This window comes from Myxine glutinosa, chromosome 1 (genome assembly GCF_964187855.1).
Source record: "Myxine glutinosa chromosome 1, kmMyxGlut1.1, whole genome shotgun sequence".
Lineage (NCBI taxonomy): Eukaryota > Metazoa > Chordata > Myxini > Myxiniformes > Myxinidae > Myxine > Myxine glutinosa.
Window position 1 is genome coordinate 323,464,753 of NC_136261.1, and position 26,505 is coordinate 323,491,257.

Sequence of the window (26,505 nt, forward strand, 5' to 3'; positions counted from 1 at the left end):
GTTCCATAAATAATAAAGTAAGAAATCCCAGTGAGACTTATGTCAATCTTGTACATGTCATCCATAAAGTGAGAACCATTTTAAACATTCTAACCATGCACTGCTTTACTTATGCAAAAAATGGAATTGTGATTTTCTTTCCTTCTCAGTTCTCTCTTCTTCAAACTTACAAGAGCCACTGTTATAAATATGTATGTCAAAGTATGAATACCAAACTTTCAGAACAAGGCATAATATTTGTACAAGCATGTACTGGACTGAACGACCCAGCATTTGCTAATATTGGGAGTATTCAGTATCTGGAACCAACAGTATACTTTTAATGCACCAAGTATTTAAAAACAAGTACACTAGAAAATGTATGTCTTCATATGGCTTTATAAATATTTACGCTATATCACGACGCCAACTTACTTTCGTTGTTTGGTATCCATCACCAATGTCATCTCCATCGTCAAATGCTCCACTGGCAAATTTAGCGAAGAGTTCATTCAACGTTCGCTTCTCATCTACAACTTAGCTCTTTCATCTACAACATCTACAACTTCGCTTCATCTACAACTTAGTTTTAGCTCTTTCACGAGCCTCGATTCAGTATACAAAAAAAAAAAAAAAAAAAAAAAAAAACTGATCTCGCGAACCAAGACTTCAAAACTTTTGTCGACGAACGTATGCTTACACACACGAATATCGTCATATTCCCTACTCAAATTTGTACCATTAAAAGTATGAAATGCAAGATTTTTACACGTAAATTGCACTTGCCCAGTGCACAACCGCTGCGAGAATTGACCGTCTTTAGCACAAAGTGTCTGCGTTAAGCCTAGCATGTATTAACCAGGAAGTTCCGTTAGAGGGCGGGATCCATTAATAGTTCAGATCATCAATGCACAAGATACGATCAGCAAACGCCCGGAAACGGCAAGTTTTAGACCGAGTTTCTTCGCAAAACGATTTTTTTAAAAACAAGTATATATTTAAAAAAAAATAGTATTAAATAGTAAATAAAAGTAGGCGGCGACCAAAAAGGAAGCAGGCGGGGACGAGAAACATTTTTTTTTTTTTTACTTGGCCTTAACTATAATTGGTCTGTTCCTGAATGAAAATCGGATTCATCAGAAGTATAGGAAATACAAGACATATCTGTGGATGTGAGGCATCAAGTTCCTACCTTTTCCTATTAATACAATTGTCGAGCTGCGGCCATGGATATAATACACACACACACACACACACACACACACACACACACACACACACACACACACACACACACACACACACACACACACACTCTCTCTCTCTCTCTCTCTCTCTCTCGCCACCTATCGGCTGTCGGTGCGTTGGGTGTAGCGTCATGGCGGCTGTGAGCAACTGCTCGGTGTTTTGGTGAGTCCGTTGTGAGTTTTCCCCCCTCTCCTGCCCTCCCCTGCCCCCCTCCCTCTCCTTTTCCATCCTGTGTGCTTCGGCATTTGTTTTCATCCGTTCTGCACCCTTGTCTTCGAGAGAGAGAGAGGATTGAGAGCGAGCCCATTTTGGGTGCGGCCTACTGGCTTTGACGACGCTTTGTAAGCCATTTTTGTGCTTATAATGCACGTTTATTATTTACTTTAGTTCGATTATTTAGGTTTGATACCTTCTTGTCCGGTTCGGACAAGGGGGGGGGGGGGGGGGATTTCGCTGGTATGGCGAATACACGCTCTCGTTACGAGGCGTTCGAAAATTTAACGCGTAAGCATGCATTCGCATGTGTTCCGCCCGAAGGAGCTCCGGCTGAGGACATTATCCTTGCCGTGGGATCCATCATAGGAGACAGTAATGTTCGTGCGGCATCACGAATGAACCAGAAATTTGTTGTCTTCGTGTCAGAAGAAAAACTCGTTCATGACGTCGTTAGTACCGGTCTAACCATAAAAGGGGGCCATTATATTACGGTATCCCCTATGGATACGCCAGCTACCAAGATAACAATATCCAACGTACCACCGTTCATGCCTGGCGAGAAACTCCTATCCGTTCTGTCTCGTTATGGTAAAATTGTTTCCCGAATCTCAATGATTCCGCTCGGGTGTCGCAGCGATCGTGTTAAACACGTAATGAGCTTTAGGAGGCAGGTGTACATGATCCTCCCGGATCGCGGAGCCGATACAGGTTTAAATATATCCTTTAAAGTATCGTTGGATGATCGGGAATACCACATGTATGCTTCCTCAGCCTCCTTAACTTGCTTTAATTGTGGAGAATTCGGACACGTTAAAAGATTCTGTTTTAGGGCCTCTTGTCTGAAGTGTGGTGAACCGGGACATAACGAAAGGGATTGTAAAAAGGCCAATCCCTCCACCGCGCCTTGTGACACCCCGACCATGCTCGCTGACACCCGGACCGTATCTCCTGTTACCCCTACCATACCTTCCGTCACCCGGACCGTATCTCCTGTTACCCCTACCGTACCTTCCGTCACCCGGACCGTATCTCCTGTTACCCCTACCGTACCTTCCGTCACCCGGACCGTATCTCCTGTCACCCCGACCGCACCTTCGGACGCCCCGACCGTACCTTCTGACACCCCGACCGTACCTTCTGACACCCCGATCGTACCTTCTGACACCCCGACCGTACTTTCTGACACCCCGACCGTACCCTTTGACCCCCGACCGTACCTTCTGACACCCCGACCGTACCTTCTGACACCCCGACCGTACCTTCTGACACCCCGACCGTACCTTCTGACGCCCCGACCGTACCTTCTGACACCCCGACCGTACCTTCTGACACCCCGACCGTACCTTCTGACACCCCGACCGTACCTTCTGACACCCCGACCGTACCTTCTGACACCCCGACCGTACCTTCTGACACCCCGACTGAGTCGTCTGTCACACCGGTGCTTTCCGATTCCAATGTGATGACACCCACCGATGTGACTGACACAACTAGCATTGCCCCCTTTCCCGAACCCATGAACGAAGAATCCATAGTGTATGCTAAAAAGCGAAGAGCACCAGCGCCAAGCAGTTTCGCTGGTGCTGCAAAGAAGGCGGTCATGGGCGGCACCATTTCCGGTGCACATGTGTCCGAGTGTCCCTCTGACAGTCCCTCACTAACTGAGTACATGAATACCGTTGTCAATGACACCAGCGAGTCTCATTATGTAAATGAGCCGAAAAATAAAATTTGTACCTCTCACCTGGAAGTTTCCGAGTGCGAAACCTCCAGTGAAAGTATTACCATTTCCGAGCTGGGAAATGTTTTTCCGCTTGTCCCCCCTTTAAATACCGAGCAGACTAAGGATTCAATAAACGTTCCCACTGTACAAACGGGGCCGGTAAATCTGAGTTTGCTGGGATCTCAAACCCAAGCTCAGACCCCAGATACAAATATCCACCAAAGTGTTAACGAGTGTCTCGGGAACACCTTGGGAAACTTGTGTAGGTGCCTCCACACAAGACCGCGGGGGCAGCGGGTAATACCCCAGATCCTGACGACATGTTATCTGACGTGTCTGAGTCCGAAGATGACATTGAGGCAACCGCGCTGTCACAAGCGATGACAGGTCACTCGCAGGTATCCCCTCAACTCATTCTTACCTTCCTTAACGAAACGTATCGTCAACGCAACATTGTCATTAAAGACTATTTCCCTGACTTGGCTGCATTCATGTGCACCGCAAAGTCAATAATCAAAGCGCGTGAGGATTTTGACCTGACGAAATCTCAATTCCACAGGTTAAGAAAGTTTGTTACCCGAGCAGGTACGGAGTGTTCCTAAGCACAGGGCGATTTCATTACCACGGAATGAAAAACATTTCCTTTGCGACCTTAAACATGAATGGTGGGGGTGCAAGTCACCTCCGTCAGGCCCAAGTCAAAAACTTGTTTGACCGTAAAAAGGCAAATGTTATTTTACTACAAGAGACCCACATCACACCTAACGTGGAACATGACTGGTGCCAAACTTTCAAAGGGCAATGCTATTTTAGCAATCTGTCAGCCTCATCTGCTGGGGTTGGGTTTTTTCTAAAGCCAGGTCTAGCTTTTGAGTCTTGTCATTTTCAGGAAGTCATAAAAGGCCGGCTTATTTCCCTTCAGCTTGCACATCAAAACTTCCGCTGTACCATTTTCAATGTGTATGCACATAGTGAGAGCAGGGACCGAAAGGCCTTCTTCACCTCCATGGTAAACCACCTGAAATCAGTTGATCTCGACCAATGTGTGTGCATTGGTGGTGACTTTAATTGCACCTTTGACCCTTCGAAGGATAGAAACTCTGCAGAACCCCACCCCGAGTCCCATGCGGACCTATCCCGTTTCTTTAAGACGGCCGGTCTACTGGATGTTTGGCGATTGCATCACCCCAACATAGTCCAGTTTACCTGGTGTCGATGTGCCAATGGCCGGGTGTCTTCGGCAAGACTCGACCGCTGGTACATTAATGTACCCTTTAGGAACGTCGCGGCCTCTTCAGGTTGTTTTCCGTCATTGTTTTCAGACCACCATATGGTAACCTTAGATCTTTCTTTTCGTCGACCCACATGCAGAAATAGTTACTGGAAGTTTAACGTTAAACTTTTAGAAGATAGTTTATTTACAGACTCCTTTCGTGATTTCTGGGCTGAAATGAGTACTAAAAAAATCTTCTTTCTCCTCAATTAGTCTCTGGTGGGATAACCTAAAGGCCCAAATTCGAGTATTTTGTCAACAATTTAATTCGCACTGTACCAATGTAAAACATATCACGATGGCTTGCTTGGAAGCAGACATCTTAAGGCTAGAGGGCAAGTTGGCCAATGAGAGCAACCCAGTGAACTATCGGTTGCTACTCGAGAAGAAGGCCCAATTAAGGGATTTGATCCATGAAAAAGCAGCGGGCACACTAGTTCGGCTAAGAATACAAAATATAAAGGTTTCAGATACCCCAACTAAGGCTTTCTTTCACCTAGAAACTGTAGAGAAACCAGCACGACTTATATCTTCGGTTTTGGACCCAGGGGGGAACATCCTAACAAATCCGAGTGATATAAGATTAAATGTAATCGATTTCTTTTCTGAACTTTTCAAGGCCAAAACAGTTTCTCACGAAATGATGAATGTTTTGACCTCTCATCTTCCTTCCGTGGCTGAGGCCCAACGTCTGGAACTGGATGCTCCAATTACCCTTCCAGAGCTAACCGGTGCACTCGCTGAGATGGAGTCGGGAAAAGCCCCTGGCATCGATGGCCTACCGGCCGAATTTCTTTCGGCATTCTGGGACATTTTGGGCCCAGAGCTGCTCAATGTTCTGGATGCATCTCTTTTATCCAGAGAATTACCGCTCAGTTTTAGAAGAGCAGTACTCTGCCTGCTACCCAAGACTGGCGATCTCCGACACCTGTCAAACTGGCGTCCGATCTCTTTGTTGTGCACGGATTACAAACTGTTTTCCAAGGTCCTTGCGAACCGGTTGAAGACAGTTATTGGGGACCTGGTGTCACCTGATCAAAGTTGCGGCATCCCTGGCAGATCCATCTATGACAACATATTCCTAGTCAGAGATTTGTTAACTGGTAAATGTGTCAAAGAGGATTTTGGATTGGTGTTTCTTGACCTTGCAAAGGCCTTTGATAGCATTGATCATGAGTTTTTGTGTCATGTGTTACAAGCTTGCGGGCTTGGCACTAATTTTAGAGCCTACATAGCTTTGTTATATGCAAACATCTCCAGCTTGATCAAAGTTAACAACGAATTTTGCCCACCCATAAAGGTTCAGAGAGGGGTAAGGCAAGGTTGTCCACTTTCAGGTCTATTATTTGCCCTCGCCTTGGAGCCCCTCTTAATCGCCCTCAGAAAGGATATCCCTGGACTTGTCCTTTCTCCAGGACACCCACCTTTGACCCTGTCAGCTTATGCCGACGACCTTTGTGTCATTATAAAAAGAAAATGCGACAGTGACGCCATGGCAAAGTGTTTGTCGGACTTCAACCTTGCCTCATCATTAAGGTGTAATTGGGGGAAAAGCAAGGCTCTGTGGATCCCCTTTCCAAAAATTGACTTACCTATGCCACCGTTATTACCACCACCTCCCCTTCCTGCAGAGCTAGTGTGGGCAAACGATGGCATCAAGTATTTGGGCGTCTTCATCGGTCCTCCTCAGTATGCCCAGAACAATTGGGACAGGATCATTGACCAGGTAGATGGGCGTTTGAGCCGATGGAAAAGAGCTCTACCCCACCTTTCCTATAAGGGTCGCGCGCTAGTTGTCAACAACCTCGTCACTACCCTTTTGTGGCACCGGTTCATCTGCCTGCAACCACCGGAGGTTTTGCTCCAAGCTATCCAGAGGAAACTGGTGGATTTTTTTTGTGGAGGCTACCACTGGCTTCGACCCAGCGCCATATGTTGTCCCTTGGCCGAGGGTGGTCATGGCCTAGTCGATGTGAAATGCCGCCTGTTGGCCTTCCGGCTCCGCTCCATCCAACGCTTGCTTTATGCAGAACACCTACCAGGAAAGCCCTTAGCCTGCTCCATTCTTCAACGAGCTGGAAGGCTCGGATACGGACAGGAACTTTTCCTGACCAACCTTCAACACGTCGATACATCTCTGCTCCCAGTCTTTTATCAGAGCCTCTTGAATGCCTGGCAGGGCGTTTCGATAAGTCGCCAAACAGACTCGTATGGCACTAACATGTATGCACACGAGCCTTTATTTTTCAACCCACTTTTCCCCAATATCCCGAGGAGTCGCGACTTCTGCCAGCATTTTATAGTGGCCAACATCCTGAAAGTGTGTCATATCCGGCATGACTCTGGACAGGGATGGAAGCCTGCGAACGAGCTGGCGGACCTAACAGGTGTTCGGTCCAGGAGGCAAATCGGGAACATACTAAGAGCGGTGATCCGAAGGGGCCACCAGCTAGGCCTACATTGGACGCAGGACGCAGAGGTTGAGCCCACAGTCCCAAAATTAGGTGTCGCTTTTACCCCAAACGAGCTGCCCCCCATGAGCGCAGGGTCACCCCCCTTCCATGTTATGAGCAGCAAGAGTATTTATAGGTCTTGTGTGAAACTTCTTCTTGGGGACCCACCTCTAGCTGGGGTTACCCGGTGGAAAGGACTCTTGCCTCACGGTCCCCCCTCTGAGCCTTTATGGGATACAATGTGTGCTGGACTTATTTCTAAAAGAACAGGTGACCTTCAGTGGCGTTTGGCCCACTGGATTGTTCCTTCCAATGCTGTCATTCGGTTTTTTCCCCCCATTTCCGGCTGTTGCCCCTTTTGTCCGGTGAGGGAAGATTTGTTTCATGCTTTCATTAATTGTGAAAGACTTTCTCCTTTGTTTCATTGGTTAAATTTTATTTCCCATAGATTGCAGGTTACCTTTTCTTTGAAAGCTTACATCTTTGGCTTTCCTCCCAAAAAGGGAACCACATCTATTGTATTCGGGTTCCTAACCGCTACCGCTAAACTGGCCGTATACCTGTCGCGGAAGGCGAAGCTGGGCGGCAGACCCATGCAGGAATGCAGTATTATGGTGTTTTTTAGTTCGTTGGTGTCAGCAAGGCTCAAGCTTGAATTTGGCTGTGTCCAAACTGCAAACGACCTTGCAAATTTTGTTGCGACCTGGTGTGTTGGAGGGATTTGTGAGGTCCAAGATAACAAATTGTTAATTTCTGTATAATACAGTGCGGGTGTTTCTTATACACTGTTCCATGCTTCTCCTTGCCGGCGTTTCCCCCCCCCCCCCCCCCTGGTCTTGACCTCTTTCTTTCTTAAGTCTCTCCTCAGGGTTGCAGATGCGATTGTAAATTTGTACATATAAAATTATGCCTAGTTTAGAAATTATGCCTAGATTTTCTCCTCGTGTGTTTTTTTTGGCATTTGCACCTTTTCTGTCGCTTGGTTTGCAGTGCACCGATTGTTTTTTCCTTCCGGGATTGCTATGATTTTACTGATTTTCCTGGATGAATTGCTTTTGGTGGTACTCTTGTTTTATACTTTTATAATAAAAAGAGCTTAAAAGTCTCTCTCTCTCTCCCCCCCCTCTCTCCCCCTCTCTCTCCCCCCCCCTCTCTCCCCCTCTCTCTCCCCCCCTCTCTCTCCCCCCCTCTCTCTCCCCCCCCTCTCTCTCTCTCTCCCCCCCTCTCTCTCCCCCCCTCTCTCCCCCCATCTCTCCCCCCTCTCTCTCCCCCTCTCTCTCCCCCCCTCTCTCCCCCCCTCTCTCCCCCTCTCTCTCCCCCTCTCTCTCCCCCCCTCTCTCCCCCTCTCTCTCCCCCTCTCTCTCCCCCTCTCTCTCTCTCCCTCTCTCTCTCTCTCTCTCTCTCTCTCCCCCCCTCTCTCCCCCCCTCTCTCCCCCTCTCTCTCCCCCTCTCTCTCCCCCTCTCTCTCTCCCCCTCTCTCTCCCCCACTCTCTCTCCCCCTCTCTCTCTCCCCCTCTCTCTCTCCCCCTCTCTCTCCCCCCCTCTCTCTCTCCCCCTCTCTCTCCCTCACTCTCTCTCCCCCTCTCTCCCCCTCTCTCTCCCCCCTCTCTCTCTCCCCCCCTCTCTTTCCCCCCCTCTCTCTCCCCTCTCTCTCTCCCCCCCCTCTCTCCCCCTCTCTCTCCCCCTCTCTCTCCCCCCCTCTCTCCCCCCCTCTCTCCCCCCCTCTCTCCCCCTCTCTCTCCCCCTCTCTCTCCCCCCCTCTCTCTCTCTCTCTCTCTCCCACACTTCTCATTTTACACCAAAGGTGGACAGAGTTTATGTTTTCACCCCTGTCTGTCTGTCTGTTTGTTTTGTCGTGTGCCTGCCCTCTGGTGAACACTGCAGGGTGACGCGGATGACCAAACGAGCTTTAACGCCGAGGTGTTCAATTCAATGGTAGACTTTCGTTATACGCGCAGGGAGCAAGTGGGGGAGAAGCCGTGAGCGCTTACCTGCACGGGTCTACCCGACGTCTTCGACCCTGAAATAATCAACTCAAACCCGACACAGAATTAAAATGTACAAAACTACCGGCTTTATGAAATAAAATGCCGGTCACAAAGAATGCACGATAAAACGAAATTCCTAATTGGAGCGCCACCATACAGACCCGAATACAGACAAAGCCAAATATAACTGAAAATAAATGTGTTGGTGTGGCACTTAGCTCTAATCGGCTCTTGAACCTCGTCAGGAATCGTGCCGGGCCCCACGTCCTTGCGCACAAAAACCGCAGGCTGCAGTGGGCACGAACTAGGCCTCGCCGTGTGGTCCGCTCACTCCTGGCTTCGTGCATGAAGCGAACATGCCTTGGCGCACAGCTCACTCTTCCAGCTGCGCTTTTACTCATGATCTCGTTCACCAACACCAACACCAAAGCCAGACGATGCGATCCAGCCACTAGAAGATGAAGAGGAGCGATGTCGGGACACGACCGTTCATCATCAAAGCCAGGACTTGAGAGAGCGAAGAAGAGGAGAGCAGAAATCAAGAGGATAGAATGAAGCCAAGAGTGCAAAATGTCAGGGAGACGACCGCTCGCCACCAAACCCAGAAAATGCGAGTAAATCAAGGGGAAGAGAAAATCGTGGTGTCTCAAGGAATGTCCTTCACTCAAGAGCTCGTCCAATGTCCAATGTCCCTTGCTCAAGAGGCAGCAAATGGCGGCCAAAGCACTCCTTTATAGTCAAGGCCCTGACGTCATCCTACGACGTCTCCACCAATCCCGTAGTCCCTTCTTACCAGTCTTTTGTGCCAATCAATCCCAGACCAATCACTGCTCTTCAGGGCGTGGCCTCACAGACCTTTTGTGCCTGTGTGCTCACCAGGTCGATGCTATCTGTGGTAGTGCTCAATGTCCTGTTTCAGGTTGGTTTATATTTAGTGTCATAAATGGGTGATTTCTTACTATGTGTGTGTGCTGCTGGTGTCATAAGGAACAGAGGAAAAATAAAAGAGGCCATTACATACAGGGTATTAATTACCAATAATCCCTCGCTATTTAACATACCACACCCCTCGTGATGGGAACGAAGACACGCTCTTCCACGACATACTGTCTACACAAATTTCGTACTTATTACATGAGGCTTTTTTCTTCTTCACGACAGTCGGAGCACACTACCTATGCAATTCTACCTGGACTAAGGTGTTGCCTACCCCCCACAAACGTACAGTGAGTGCATTCAGAAAGTATTCAGACCCCTTCACTTTTTCACATTTTGTTATGTTGCAGCCTTATGCTGAAATCGTTTAAATTCATTTTTTCCCTCATCAATCTTCACTCAATACCCCATAATGACAAAGAGAAAACAGGATTTTAGAAAGTTTGGCAAATTTATTAAAAAGAAAAAACGGAAATATCACATTGAAAGAAGTATTCATACCCTTTGCAATGACACTTGAAATTTAGCAAAGGTGCCTCCCATTTCTCTTGATCATCTTTGAGATGTTTCGACACCTTGACTGGAGTCCACCTGTGGTAAATTCAATTGATTGGACATGATTTGGAAAGGCACACACCTGTCTATATAAGGTCTCACAGCTGACAATGCATATCAAAGCAAAAACCAAGCCATGAGGTCGAAGAAACTGCCTGCAGAGCTCAGAGACAGGATTATGTCGAGGCACAGATCTGGGGAAGCCTACAAAAAAATCTCTGCTGCATTGAACTTTCCCAAGAGCACAGTGGCCTCCATAATTCTTAAATGGAAGAAGTTTGGAACAACCAGGACTCTTCCTAGAGCTGGCCGCCCGGCCAAACTGAGCAATCGGGGGAGAAGGGCCTTGGTAAGAGAGGTGACGAAGAACCCGATGGTCACTCTGGCTGAGCTCCAAAGATCCTGTGTGGAGATGGGAGAAACTTCCAGAAGGACAACCATCACTGCAGCACTCCACCGGTCTGGGCTTTATGGCAGAGTGGCCAGACGGAAGCCAAATAGTTCATTCTTGGTTTCATCAGACCACAGAATCTTGTTTTTCACAGTCTGAGAGTCCTTTCGGTGCTTTTTTGCAAACTCCAAGCGGGCTTTCATGTGTCTTTCACTGAGGAAAGGCTTCCGTCTGGCCACTCTGCCATAAAGCCCAGATCGGTGGGGTGTTGCAGTGATGGTTGTCCTTCTGGAAGTTTCTCCCATCTCCACACAGGATCTCTGGAGCTCAGCCAGAGTGACCATCGGGTTCTTGGTCACCTCTCTTACCAAGGCCCTTCTCCCCCGATTGCTCAGTTTGGCCGGGCGGCCAGCTCAAGGAAGAGTCCTAGTTGTTCCAAACTTCTTCCATTTAAGAATTATGGAGGCCACTGTGCTCCTGGGAACCTTCCATGCAGCAGAGATTTTTTTGTAGGCTTCCCCAGATCTGTGCCTCGACACAATCCTGTCTCTGAGCTCTGCGGGCAGTTCCTTCGACCTCATGGCTTGGTTTTTGCTCTGATACACATTGTCAGCTGTGAGACCTTTGTTACGGATTCGGCACTTCCGTGGTTGTGGTTTTCATCCACGTGAGACATTTCTGGTTCTAGGTATTATGGTTATTGTTGTTTAAGGGAAATGGTTATTGTGGTTAAAAGGTTAAAAGCGCTCATGGTAAAAAAAAAAAGAGACAGGAAGCCGGATTGAGAACCGGAAGACGACGAGAGAGGAGAGGAAGAAGAAGGCGTGAGGAGAAAAGTGGAAGAAGACGCGTGTCTTGAAGCTCTTTAGCGAGCGTGATCGAACAAAAGCCGCGAGTAACCTTTGAGTCTCCTTGAAAGGACTTTCCTGCGATAGGTTATCGCTGGAGGATTGAGAAACCTGCGTAGTCAGGTATAGGCGTTGAGGTTCCGGAGAATCCTCGCCTGGGCGCTTCGACTCAAGTAAGAGCCGTCGGCCATTTTGAACCGCGCGCTTCGTTCGCCGAAAAAGGTGTTGCTATGCGTCAGCTTTTCTCAACATCCGGTCGTCTGCCGGGGATGTGTGTGCACAAAAGCGGCGTTTGAAGATTACGCTGCGGTTCGCTGATTGAACTGTGAATGTACACGTCTGGTTTGCGCCTGTGGGATTTCCCTTTTCACCACCAGTTTGCGGGTATTTCCCTTTTCACCGCCAGTTTGCGGTTGGTTTGGACCACGGGACTGTCCACGCCTTGCCTACGCCTCATTACTCGCCTCATCGCCTCTTCGCCTCATCGCCTCATCCCTACTCGCAGGAGGGGATTTTCTTTGAGTTATAGAGACATTGGGGAAGGTTCTTTTCCACTCACTTGGAGCACAGTGAGTTACCTTATGCATGTTAGCTGACGGTACCATCATAGGATGTATTGATTGTGCTCTTGATTCCTATTATTGTTGTACTGTTATTTGTGTGTGATTTTTAATACAACGTTTGTTCGTTTAAAATCATTGGTGTGGTTACACTGTTGATTTCTAATATAGAATAACATATTTTTCTGCCGTGGCTCCTCTCGGGGTTCGGAGATATACCGAGACCAGGAGGTCGGGGAGGAACACGTAATACCTTATATAGACAGGTGTGTGCCTTTCCAAATCATGTCCAATCAATTGAATTTACCACAGGTGTTCTCCAATCAAGGTGTAGAAACATCTCAAAGATGATCAACAGAAATGGGAGGCACCTGAGCTAAATTTCAAGTGTCATAGTAAAGGGTATGAATACTTATGTAAATGTGATATTTCAGTTTTTTCTTTTTAATAAATTTGCAAAACTTTCTAAAATTCTGTTTTCTCTTTGTCATTATGGGGTATTGAATGTAGATTGATGAGGGAAAAAATGAATTTAAACGATTTCAGCATAAGGCTGCAACATAACAAAATGTGAAAAAAGTGAAGGGGTCTGAATACTTTCTGAATGCACTGTGAGAGTATGTTTGTTTGTCCATCTGTGAACAGGATATCTCAAAAAGTTGTGGAGAGATTCGGTCCAAACTTGGTGGACAGACTGGGTGTGTAACAAGGAAGAATTCGTTCGATTTTGCTTAAAATCTGAATATGGATCCGAATCCGAGAATTTCTTAAAGTGATTCTTCACCATTTAGTGATGGGGCAAAAAGGAATTGCTCAGGTTTCAATTTTTCGATGTCTGATCACGAGGGCTCCCAGGGGGAGGTATCACCCTGAACCTTCGGATCCCAACTCGTTCCTTATTTACCAACCGATTCCTCTGAAACCTGATACAGACCTTGTACTCTGGTCCACATGATCGCCCGGTCTTAGATGTTTCAATTTCTTTTGAGGGGGCTTCCCAGGAGATCAGGGGGGCTCCAAAAGGGGTCCCCAAAATTTGCAGTGGTCTGAACTACAACCTCAAAAGACGACCTTCAGCTCACACGGGTCTATTTATACAAGTTTGTCTCTTTGAGAATCGAGATGAGATGATCTCAGAAGGTGATGACCCAAATTATATCATTATTTATGTTCGGTTCGAAAAATCTAAAAATATTTTTGAGCTTAAAAATAACTATAAAGTTGATTTCACAATTTGTAAATGATTTATGGAGCTTTTGGGTTTTTACTTGAAGATGATTGAATCTATGATGTTGTAGCGGTTCCCGCTGAATGTACACAATCGCCTTGCACCTGCCAGGACGCGGCCAGGGCGCGATCGCCATGCCGGGCTCGTCCGGACGGGCCCAGACGCGCCTCTCCCGGGCATGCCCGGACTCGCTGTTCCCGGGCACGCCCGAACCTCCCGGGCACGCCCGGTCTCGTCTTTCCCAGGCATGCCCGCTCTCGCCTTTCCAGGGCTCGCCCAGAGTGCCCGGGCACGCCCAGCCTCGACTTGCCAGGCCGCGTCCAGGACGCCCGGGCATGTCCAGACTCGCCTTTCCAGGGCTCGCCCAGAGCGTCCGGGCATGCCCGCTCTCGCCTTTCCAGGGCTCGCCCAGAGCGCTCGGGCATGCCCGCTCTCGCCTTTCCAGGGCTCGCCCAGAGCGCTCAGGCACGCCCAGCCTCGACTTGCCAGGCTGCGTCCAGGACGCCCGGGCATGTCCAGACTCGCCTTTCCAGGGCTCGCCAAGAGCGCTCGGGCACGCCCAGCCTCGACTTGCCAGGCCGCGTCCAGGACGCCCGGGCATGTCCAGACTCGCCTTTCCAGGGCTCGCACAGAGCGCTCGGGCACGCCCAGCCTCGACTTGCCAGGCCGCGTCCAGGACGCCCGGGCATGTCCAGACTCGCCTTTCCAGGGCTCGCCCAGAGCGTCCGGGCATGCCCGCTCTCGCCTTTCCAGGGCTCGCCCAGAGTGCCCGGGCACGCCCAGCCTCGACTTGCCAGGCCGCGTCCAGGACGCCCGGGCATGTCCAGACTCGCCTTTCCAGGGCTCTCCCAGAGCGTCCGGGCATGCCCGCTCTCGCCTTTCCAGGGCTCGCCCAGACCGTCCGGGCATGCCCGCTCTCGCCTTTCCAGGGCTCGCCCAGAGCGCTCGGGCACGCCCAGCCTCGACTTGCCAGGCCGCGTCCAGGACGCCCGGGCATGTCCAGACTCGCCTTTCCAGGACTCGCCCTTGACACCCGGGCATGCCCGGTCTCGGTTTTCCCGGGCAAACGCCCCGGCATAAATGTGTATATATATTGCTGCCCGATAAACGGGCTTTTCAGAATACCTGAGCTGTTTTGTGTCAATAAAGCAACTCGGACGAATTCCGTTTTTGGTCGCGTCAATTCTTTCGACTCGCGTTGGAGCTCAGCTCCTTCAATGTAGTCGTTTAGAGCCATTATGTCATTAAAATTAATTCTGATAGTCATTCACTCTGATCTATTTGATGGAACAAATAATGATGGGAAAAGAACAATGACAATTTTTTTCATTCAGTGTATACTCAACCCCAATCAACTAGAAATTTAACACAAAGCACAAAAATCTTATTTATCTTCCCATATTGCAAGGGGAAAAAACAGAGAGAAGTTTGTCACTGACGAAAGCCGGTGACGTCACTACCTGTTGGGTCTGCCATTTTGTAGGTTATCCAGGTTGCAAACCATCGGGATCGGGATTACTCAAAATGTCTGGAAACATCTGCAACTGGAAGTGGTTGTAGCTTGTCTAATGCTGCTTGTAATTTATATAAGCAGAGCAGGCACCGGTATATCCAGAAATTAGAAGTCACTGGGGTCACAGATCCTTACAGCTTGCAGGGAAACTTGCTGACCCTCATGGAGAAGCTCTTAGCTAACCCTAATCCCCACACTTCATCCTACTATACAAAGTAGGCTATGGCATTGGTTGCTGGATGTTGAAGATCCCACGGTGTCCTTGAAAAAGAGTAGGCGAACAAATCACAAATTCCTGTCGTAACCTACAGAGGGCATTGCATCAGCTGTACCTCTGCCAATGATGCTGCCCCGCAGAATTTTGCTGCATACAAACACAGAATAACTGGTTCACGAGTTATCAAACAGTGACCACTATATTCGTCATAGGTGTGTGTCTGTCTGTCTGTCTGCCTCTCTGTCTGTCTGTCTGTCCGCAGCATAACTACCCGATGATATCATCCGATCTTGATGAAACTTGGGTGGGAGGTTGATATCATGATCTAGTTGTGTCCTGCCTAGAGTGGGCGTATTGCGCTCATTGTGGGCGGAGCCACGCCCGAAAAAGATGTCTTTTTAGGGGGTAATCGAGTTCAAGCCACATCTTCTCCGAGGGGTTTGGTGGAATCTGACAGGGGTTTCGGTATTTGGTTAGGCCAATGTCATGTGTCTAGCCCCACGGAGCTCGATTTTTCATTTTTGCCCCAAGGTCAAGGTCACAAGGTCACGAAATTTAGAAAAGTAGATTTTTGATGGTTTTATTACATTGTTCGCTTCCTGATAGGGTGAAATGTCGTGCATGATCTTATATTATCACATACATCATGAAATACAACTTTTCCAACAAATTTCAGAATCTTCGACCTTTGACATTTGAAGGTCACAAAGGTCAAATTTTCAAATTTGTCAGAATCGAACCGAATTTTCAGAATTGTGTAGCTAACTAACCTCATAACTGATTATACCTTATTTTCTATCTCATTTCAAGATCAGAAACCTTCGTTTTGACATTTCAAGGTCACAAAGGTCAAATTTTCAAAGTTGTCGGAATCGAACCAAATTTTCGGTATTGTGTAGCTAACTAGTCTCATAACAGATAATACTTTCCTATTTATATCTTTTCAATGTCGGTTTTGACCTTTGTCATTGAATACCGCTCGCTCGTGAACCATCGTCGTCTCCTGACTTGTAGAATCTATTGTTGTGTTTCTTTGTCAACATGTACTGTGGGAGATGATGCCAATGCCTGGGTAACTTTCCTTTGGTGGCACGCTTTTTTTTTTTTCTTTTTTCTTTTTAAATACAAGATCGAGACTCGTGTAAGAGCTAACATTGCTCACAAAAAGACAAACTGACACATAAAACATATGATAAAGGGAGCAGGAGAACAAGATGGAGAGCAAGGACATCAGGAGATCTGTGGGAGGGGCCTTTGGTTTTGGTGGCCTTTTGTTTTGGTGGCCTTTGGTTTTGGTGGCCTTTGGTTTTGGTGGCCTTTGGTTTTGGTGGTCGTTTGTTTTTGTGGCCTTTGGTTTTGGTGGCCTTTGGTTTTGGTGGCCTTTTGGTTTGGTGGCCTTTGGTTTTGGTGCAAGCTTTTGTCCATCGGTTGCAGACGGTGCTTATGTTGGCAGACGAGAATTCTCCTCGTGCATCAAAATCGCAGGTGCCTTGGCGCGATGGATTCACGGAGTTAGTTGTGCGGCGAGGGACTCGCGTTCACACAAACAGGCCAACTGCGAAAACTTTCCAGCTCTGCGAAAGAGGACGATGGATGCGTACCTGGTAATTCCTGCTCAGTCAAAAGTGAAAGGTTCAATCCACGCTCCCGGCTCGTCATGGTCCCGCGCGTTAGTGATGGACTATTTACAGCCGGGACTTCCCACGGGGGTTTGTTGCTGTCATCGCCGGCACGCGCTCCACGTTACACGCGCGTGCACTCGCCGGGAGCGCGTCCAAGTCTGGTGGTGCCTTGAGGTTATCGGTAGGCCCATTGCATACAAGCTCGAGACTTGAGCGAAGGTGTACAGGCGATGAGATGCGAGCTTGCGTGCTTCACGGGGTCACGCACGGTGAATAAGCGAGAGGCACGATGACTCGTCCGTGGATGTGAAAGATCTCAAGGGGTCCATTGCGAAGAGTCGTCGAGCTATCGCCTGCACCCTGTGGCCAAATTCCAAATTCCTGCCCTAACCCACTTAGTCGAGCACCACGTCTGCTCAGTCGTTTCGTGAAAGATTTGGGGCTAAAAGAAACTTCTGCTGGCCAACCCCACAAGAAGAAGATCACTCCTTTTTCATCTTCAGATGCATATGGCTGCCGAAGCAGTTTCCTCGGCTATTGGGAACAATCCTGGATGGGTCGCCACTCCGACACAGGATGTGTCTGATGGCTCATTCATCCCAGTAAGCTGGTATCCATTTTGCCGACCCCGGAAGGATGACAGCCTGGGTCAACGAACCTGGTGTTAATCCAATGGCATGACAGTGGCTCAAACTCAAGACCCCCAAGATCTTAAGCCAGCTACCTTTTTTTTTGTATACAAGATCGAGGCTCGTGTAAGAGCTAACATCAATCACAAAAAAAAAACGGACACACAAAACATACAATAAAGGGAGCGGGAGACAAGATGGGGAGAGAGAGGGAAGCACATAAGAACAACAGCAGAGAACAGGGACCTTAACCGTTAAGCCACCACCAGACTTAAACCCTACAATAACGTGGGAATAATTTTGGCGGTAAATAATAACGATAATATTCGCTTCCATGTCTAACTTACCGCATAACGGGCCTCCAATGTCATCCTCCAGAACGAAGAGGATACAGACTTTTTTTTTTAAACCACCCGGACAAAGACAAAGTCTGTTTTATTCGACCGTCTGGAAATGCGCTCCCGCAGCCGGAGCACTCTCCGATCTTTGCACGAGGCCGAGTGCCCACGAGGGCGACTCTTCGACTGGTGCTCACGCGCTTGATTGATGAGCGAGGTGCTCACCAACAGGCAGCCGGTAAAACTGTGATGGGGCCCAGCTCGCTGCAGGATCCCGTGTTCGCAGCCGGCAGTCAAAGCAAACACCCCGCGGATTACGAGGGCGCATGCTGCGTCCACAGAAGCTCCACTTTCATGAGAAGTTTGTCCATGAATTTGTGGATGAAGTTGTTCTAAACTCTGTATTTTCACACTGTCGGACCCAGAGATTTCAATGTGTAGTCTGGCTTTCTCATGTTTCACTGCAAATATCTTATCACGGATTTTGAAAGTTTTATGATGGATTTTTCTGATTTATATATTGTGCTTTCTTTGGATATTCATCTTATAAATTTTCTCAAAGATGTTGCAACAGGGCCACAGTACCCAAAACCGTATACATATCATACAACCGACTACTTATCGGACTGAAGGTTCCTGAAACTGACCTCGGAATCCCAAGAAGAGTAAAAACCAGTTCCGACTTTTAGGTAGAAGGCTGGAAATGGACGTAGATGGAAACGGAAAGAAGGGCGAGTTGAATCGGGAAAGTCTCACCTCGCGGAGTTCAATCTAACTAATATAAGTAAAAAAAGATCTCCCTCCCCCCCCCCCCCTTCCCACGCCTCTTTCCCCCAAGCCCTCTCCCTCCCACACATCTCCCGATGTCCCTGCTCTCAAATGTTGTGTTTGTGTGGTTCCCCCTCTCTCCCCATCTTGTCTACTGCTACCCTTATTATATACTTTGTGTGTCTGTTTGATTTTTTTTGTGATTAATGTTAGCTCTTTCACAAGCCTTGATCTTGAATACAAAAAAGAAAAAGAAAAAAAAAAGACGTTAAAAAATACAAAAGGGATGTAGGGATGGTATTCCAAAAAGAATGTAAACAAGGTAGGGATGGTCACAGGAAATTATCATGTCAAACCATCCCTACATCTTTCTTTGAATAATGGTTGTTCCCTGTCCATCCTTGCATTCATTTACAATGACTACATGTTGATTGTTTCCATGTATGAATTTAACTAGTGAAATATTAAACGGTTACACACGCACGCTTCAGCGAGTGTTTGTGGTGATTGTGAACCGAAATTGAGACAGAGGTATAGCGGGTCACTTTCAGGCACAAGTAACATTCAAAGAAAGATGTAGGGGTGGTTTCACTCAATGGCGGATTATAACTGGGGCAAATGGGCCATTTGCTCCCACCCCTGGATCTTGACCGGCCCAAAATTGTTGAGTGAATAAAATGTTTCTTTATGGCCAACAAACGAAAATAGCTGTCTGGACATGGTCTAAACTTGGTAATCTGTGCTGTTCTTACTAAAATAGCATGGTATGAGGTAGTAAGCAAGGAAGACTGTGGAGTGAATCGTGCGAGTGAGTCGTGTGTGAGCAGTGAGATGGTCCGTGTGAGTGAACGGTGTAAGGAGGGTCATGAGTTGTTCTGTGTGAGTGAACGGTGTAAGGAGGGTCATGAGTTGTTCTGTGTGAGTGAATGGTGTAAGTGGGGCAGTGAGTTCCATGTTTATATGTGTGCGGGTAATAAATTAAATTAGGAAAAAAAAAAACTTATTTTATTGATAAGCCACAGAGACGAGAGATTCTTTACTCAACCTCAGGCAACCTATGCTCTGGGAGTATCACTCATGTTGAGACTGGCCGGAAAATATTCTTTACCCCCGGCCTTGGCAAGGCTTAATCCGGTACTGGTTTCACTTGATAATTTATTGTGACCATCCCTACGTTGGTTACATACTTTTGGCATAGCATCCCTACAACCTTTCACATTAAAAAAAAAACGTTTTTTATCATTAGTTTCTGTAAACAACTAGAGAGTTCATAGAACACCTTACCTTGCACAGTCTTGAGAAAAAGGATATGATAAGGGTCTTTTAAAGTGTTGCCTTGCATTTTGCACTACATGAACAGCGCTAGGTGCAGGCATAAATGTCTGAATGCAGAATCTTACAGTTACTCTGCCCTCAGGGAATGAGACTGCATGAATATTTTGTACAAGTACTGATAAACGGAAGGCTTTAGAAATTGCCAATAAAGCGATCTGTGTACTACAGTGAAAGTATATAACTAAATTGAAATAAAACAAGTACAGATACATACAAAGTACACGGCCCCCATGCCAAATAAATAAATAAAATCCTCTAGCGCGGCATTGCCAGGGTGCCTTCAGCACTTTCGGTTCGGAGACTGTATTGGGATGAAGAGGTGTACAATAATTTCTTGATTAATTACATAATTAAAATCAACAAATAATGATCATAAAATATTTTCATAATTAAATTGGCTAATAGCATACCTAAACCACCAGTGCTTCATCCGAAGCTGTACATTTTTGAAAATTAATTTAATAAGTCATTAATCGAAAAAATTTAACAATTAATTGATTAATTAATAAATCAAAATATCCTTTATAGCCACATAGCTTGGTCACTGTCATGTCCAAGTATCAGCTTCCTAGCTCAAAAGGTGCCTGAGATATTGCCCAGATGAGAAAAAAAAAAAAAAAGATTAATAATGAAAATAAATAAATAATAATCATAAAATAATGAAATCATTAATAAATTGGCTAACAGAATACCTAAACCACCACTGTTTCATCTGAATCTGTAAGTTTAAAATAATTAATTAATTAAGTATTTAATCGAATAATTAAATAATTAATCGATTAATCACTAAATCAAAACTATCCTTTGCAGCCAAATCACTTGATGACTGTCATGTCCGAATATCAGCTTCCTAGCTTAAAATGTGCCTGAGATAATGCCTGGATGAGAAAGAAAATAAATAAGTACTAAATTAATCGATAAAAATCAAGCAATTAATCAATAAATTGAATTCATCAAATAACAAAAAATACTGTTTTTGCCAAAGGACTTGCTCACTATTGTGCCAACATCTCAGCTTCCTAGCTCAAAGGATGGCTGAGATATCACCCGGACAAACAAACAAACAAGAAAGAAAGAAAGAAAGAAAGCAGAGTGAAAACTTAGTACTCCCTTTCAGCATGTGTCATCGCTGGGCCCCCTTCGGTGCCCGGTGATGACGTCATGCAGTGCCTGAAGATGGAATAGGAAAGGAGCGGTGTACAATGAAGACATTTTATCTATTTTCTGATGACTCCACCATGTGCCTCATCCTTCTGACAGACAGGCTGCAGCCTCTTCCCTCTCTTCAAACCTTGACAAAATCACAAACTGGTCAAACACTTGGAATATGTCTTTCAATCCTTACAAATCTCACTATCTCTCTCTCTCCAAAAGGACCGTCTGGCAAACCCTCCTATCTATTTTCCAATCATTTTGAGGAATGACAGGAAGTTCTGCCATCCAAACCCCTGTGTCTCACTAGCAGAGAGAGACGTGACTGCTGTCTGCCCAGCAGAGGGTAGGGAGGATCGTACGACACAGAATGTGGAGTCATCTTCAAAAAAAGAATGGAGGGTTTTACAGAGAATCGGAGAGATACAATGTAATAATCACAAGTAGTTTGTCATGGTTGGCAAAGCCGGTAGATCTGCTCCAGAAAATGACGATAAAGCTCAGCTTCAGCAAGCAACATTTTTTTCCCCTTTACATTGAGGCAAACATCAACAGACTGCACGAATAGGAAAAGAGGAGAGGGAGGAGGGAAGGAAACACTAAAACTAGCAAGTACGATTGTTGGGTTGGTAAAGGTTCTCAATGGGAGTACTAAAACTAAAGATCATGGGTCAGAATTTGGTATTACAAGAGATGGTGGTGTGCTGCTTGCATGAAGCGAAAGGGAAGGGTGTCTATAAAGTGTTTCCATAGATGGGGGAAATGAGGAATAAATGATTTGAGGTGTGCAGATCACAGCGGATAACAGTCAATCCTTTACATAGTTGAAGCATCTATTGAGAGGTGAAGAATCTTTGGCATCTGAACAGGACTCCTAGTTTTTTTTACGAGGCAGACTTAGCTATTTGCATAATGTTTGGATTCCAGGATAAATTTGATGTTAAGGTAATACCTAGTAGGTTTATTGTATTACACAGTGTAATTGTGAGGCCTGCAAAGCAGATTGGAGAGTTGAGGGGAGTTTTAGAGAGAAAGAGATAGGAATAAATTGAGTTTTAGAACCATTAATACAGTAGATTGTGAGTGACTGATTTTCCAAGGAAAGACTTGGATTGACAGAGAATGCGCAGTCTGAACGTGGCTTTGGAGGCCAGCTTTGCTACGTCATCAGCCAATTAAAGGCCATGACTGATGATGAGGCCTATAGGTTAAAGGGACTGAACCGTTTCCATTGGATGACCGAGGAAATAGATGGATGTGTTTGATTATCCTTCTGGAGCGAGTGGATGAGACTGGAGCGAGAGATTTCTTTCTAGAATTGAAGGACATGTTCCATTCATTATACCAGTGTCTGATCATTTCCAGGTCAGCAGAGAAAGGCACAACTGCTGTCTGCCGAGCAGAGGGTTGGGGGTACATTAAGACACAATGTAGAGTCATCTGCAAAAAGGAATAGAGGGTTTTCCAGAGCATTGGAGAGGTCATTAATATAGATGAGGAAAACGACTGGGTACAAATACCACCTTTGGGACCTCCAGCCTCCACTGGGGGAAGGGAGAAGAAGGTTCCACTGATGGCCACACATTGACTGCATGTGTGGAGGAAGTCAGAAATCTAGGAGTCAAAAAAGTGTGGCCTCCTATAGTACAGGCTGAGAGCTTGGGAAACAAATCAGGCTGCCAGACTGTGCAAAATAATATGTTTGAGATCCTAAGGTGTCTTTCGTGAAAAGGAATCGTGTTTTTGCTGGAACCTTGACCAAATTCCAAACTCATGCCCAAATCACCTTCTGTCGAGCGATGACTAAGTAGTGACTTGTCCAGGATTGTTTCTAGCTTTCAAATATTTATCTACTTGCGAATGCACCGAAGTTCTGGAAAGAGTATTGGCCTCCATTAGTTTCATTAATATTTGTTTTAAAACTTTTTTTCAATGAGCTGATGCAGCTTGCAATGTTTATAGGCTACAATTCACCATTACTTGGACCATAGCTTTGGGTCTCATTGAGTGGAGCATCCTCTGGCTAACTTCGATAACAGGTAGTGGTGGTGGGTGAAGTGCGGGGAGGTCCTCGTTGGTGAATTGGGACTGAGGGAGGGTTGACTTACAATTAACATAACATAACCAACTGGCTTCATAAAATTTCCAAAACACGTAAAAATAAAAAGTCCTAAAGAAGAATTCCAAAGTTTCCCTATTATTACTGGATTGCGGAGGATGTAAATCATCACCAAACTTTTTTTTTACGTGGAGAACTGCATTTTACTCATCCAGAATTGAGTCAGATGCCTGGCTAACGGCTCGGTTCAACTTCACTTTGATCTGAGCAGACTCGTGGGCTGAAGAAACGATCATCGGAAACTTAACTGCATACAGCGAAGGATTTCAGGATGAATCCGCTTTCCAATTTCATGATGTTTGGTGCGTGGGGACATCACAGAGAAAAACTGTCGCGTTGCCTCACTCAGGATCTCTCCTTCCATATTCCTCCCCACCTTCCTTCAGCATCACGGTTCACAGGTCCGAATACTGCGTGAATATGAGTTTAACTCACCTGAAATCAAATTTGTCATCTGACATCCCCTGGCCCCGAAACCTTTTCCATTCTGCTTTCCTCACCGCATTGTTCGGCCCTCCTTTCCTATTGTGCGTCCTATGGAGCAAACGGCCCCGCCTTTCGCAACGCCCCACTCACGCGTACTCCCTCGCACCCCGCCCGTACGGCGGCCTCCCCTTCATTGCAAACCCCAATGCCATCGCCCTCCTCCCGGAACACCCTAACCGCCCACTTATACCGAGACGGTGTTGCACACCGAGTAAGAGCCGCACCGCAGCCCCTCGACTGCACCGAACGGTGCCTTCGCGTCTCACACTCGCCATTCCCAGTGCGTCGGCACAGGTGAGAGGTTCCGAACTTGGTTGGGTCCCTCCTGTAGAATTACCAACCATCCAATTTGTGACTGTTGCTGGGTTTGCAAGAATGCGAAATGTTGATGAGTGTTTCAACTTCCAGATGAGTTCATAGATGAGTGGAAGTGATCCATTTCTCTGCCCCTGCCCCATTCCACCTCTTCCCACTAAACACCCCCATTCACTTTCTACTCCCACAGGTTGTGCGCATCGTGACTACAAAGACTGGAGCGCTCATTGACAAGAAGGAAAAGCAGAGGGCAGAGGTCAAGTTTGCAGAAGAGAGAAGGTGTGGTGACAGTTGACGCTCTCCGTCGATGGCAAGACCTTCAAGCGTAGCCGACCTTTCCCGATCTCTCATCCTGAGTCGATGACCTCCCCGCCACGTAAAGAGCTGGCTGCGGCCTCACGGACTTCATTTTGCAATCTCGACCAGAGGACCAGTCCAAGCGGATTAAGCCCAGGCTGCGGGACGCCAAGAAGCGATTAGAGAGATATCGCGGGCATCACCTGCAAATAGCTGTCCGAGGTAAGTAGTGGCCGGTTTGTCTGTCTGCCTCGCAGTTATCCTGTCTGTGAGCATCCGTCTGGGCTTGTACATCACCAGCGACACTTTTCACAAACATCAGTGGCTGTTTACATACGAGTAGCACTCATCTAATTCCGATGATATTACCAAACGTGACTCCTTCAGGTGCGGCCAATATAACCACGACACCTGCAAAGGTGTTGCATTATCAGGGTGTTCTGAAAAGGTGCTCTGGGGGTAGATGATTGGGTCACGTCTTGTTGTAATTCAACGAACGTGCTTAACGTCAGTTGATATTAAACGGTCTTGAGTGAATTATAAAATATTTATGAATGCATTTTCCTTGAGTACGTGGATAAGAAACACAAAACGACAAAGCAAATCGTGATCAAATATGGGGAAAGATCCCCTGCTTATGGGTATCACTCCCAAAGCTACATCTTTCTGAGGGTAAAGGTTGGGGGCAAAAGAGTGATGGGGATTCTGAGGTAGAGGAGGGTTCAAGAGTGTCGGAGTAGATGACGATTGGGGATTTAAGGAGGATGTGTCAAAATTATGGGGTGAAGGAAGCTGTGGGTTTAAGGGATGAAAGAGAAGAGAGATGAGAGTTCTGGGGTAGATCAGAGTTTGTGAGTGTCGATAAAGAGGAGTATGAGTGTGGAAGTTAGGGGATTATGGAGAATGATGGTTTAGGGGATGAAAGTGAAATGATGATTCTGATGTAGAAGAGGTGGGTTTGGGAGTGTGGTCGAGGATGATGATTGCGGATCGTGAGTTGAACGAGGATGAGTGTGGGAATTGTGAGGTTAAGGAGGATAGTGGTTTAGGGGATGAAAGAGAGATGAGTTTTGCAAGGTAAAGGAGGAGGTTTTGGGAGCGTGGGGGGAAGAAGAGAACCCTAACCCTAACCCTAATCCTAACCCTAACCCTAATCCTAATCCGAACCCTAATCCTAACCATAACCATAACCCTAATCCTAACCCTAACTATAACCCCAATCATAACCCTAACCCTAATCCTAACCCTAATCCTAACCCTAATCCTAACCCTAACCAGGGATTGAAGGAGGACGTGTGGAAATAGTGGAATTAAGGAAAATGAGATTTTAGGGGATGAAAGAGAGATGATACGCAAGGGGTAGAAGTCTGGGGTTCGGGAGTGTGGACGAATATCTGGCTTAGATGTTGATGGAAGGTGAGTGTGGAGATTATGGGGTAAACCAAGGTGAAAAAGGTGAAAAGAATGACAGATAGGTGAGTGAAAAGATCCTTAAATTATCTAGGACACCACACCAAATCACAGTTGGGGAACAAAGGGAAATGGAGATTATACGGCATGAAAATGATAGTTTGGGGGTGAAGGAGACCTTGGAGCGGAACGTGGCATGAATTGAATGCAGGCAAATCAAAAACCGCACTCTCCTCCACCATCCGACCGGTGAATGGTAACGAACGTAAGCCCGGGCCCCGTCGCTAATTCTTTCCTCATTTCTCCGCTTCGTTGCAAACCTCCGCTGTGGCCGAGCGTGAACTGTTCCGAGTTCGTGCAAAAACAATGCCGACAAAAAGGGGGTCCCTCGGCCCTCAGGGCAGTTGCTTCTCAGGCTACAAGTAAGCCCTTCCCCTCTCCTGGACCCCTGGCCCGGACCCTGTGCAAGCGGCACGTTCCAGCCTTGCCAGCGCAGAACCGCTATAATTGCGGAGAGGAAACCTTTGAAAAGTTCCTTTTGCCCCTAAACACAGTCGAGAGACCTGCTTTTTGCTAGGATTCATCTATTTATTACCTCCGCCACCAAAGGTGGGTGGAGGTTATGTTTTCACCCCTGTCTGTTTGTTCATTTGTGAACAAAATATCTCAAAATGTTGTGGACGGATTGGGACGAAATTTGGCAGCGATGTAGTGTATGTCACATGGACGAAATGATTAGATTTTGGTGAATATCCGGATGAAGATCCGGCTACTAGAATTTTAAGTGATTCTTCACCATTGGGAGATGGGGCCAAAAACGATACATAGCAGGATATCTCAAAAAGTTGTGGACGGATTTGGACGAGACTTGGTGGACCGGTTGGGTGTGCGACAAGGAGAAATATA

At 46.8% G+C, this 26,505-nt stretch overlaps 1 protein-coding gene across 2 annotated transcripts in view; it reads left to right on the plus strand.

Annotated features, from left to right (window-relative positions):
- The first annotated feature begins 23,741 nt into the window (after nucleotides 1-23,741).
- Nucleotides 23,742-26,505, plus strand: part of NUP155 (nucleoporin 155) — a 387,607-nt gene continuing 384,843 nt past the window's right edge. For both annotated transcript variants that reach the window (XM_078769705.1, XM_078769706.1), the window contains exons 1-2: nucleotides 23,742-23,871; nucleotides 24,083-24,411. The gene's annotated coding sequence lies outside the window, so the exon portion shown is untranslated. The remainder of the gene's footprint in view (nucleotides 23,872-24,082; nucleotides 24,412-26,505) is intronic.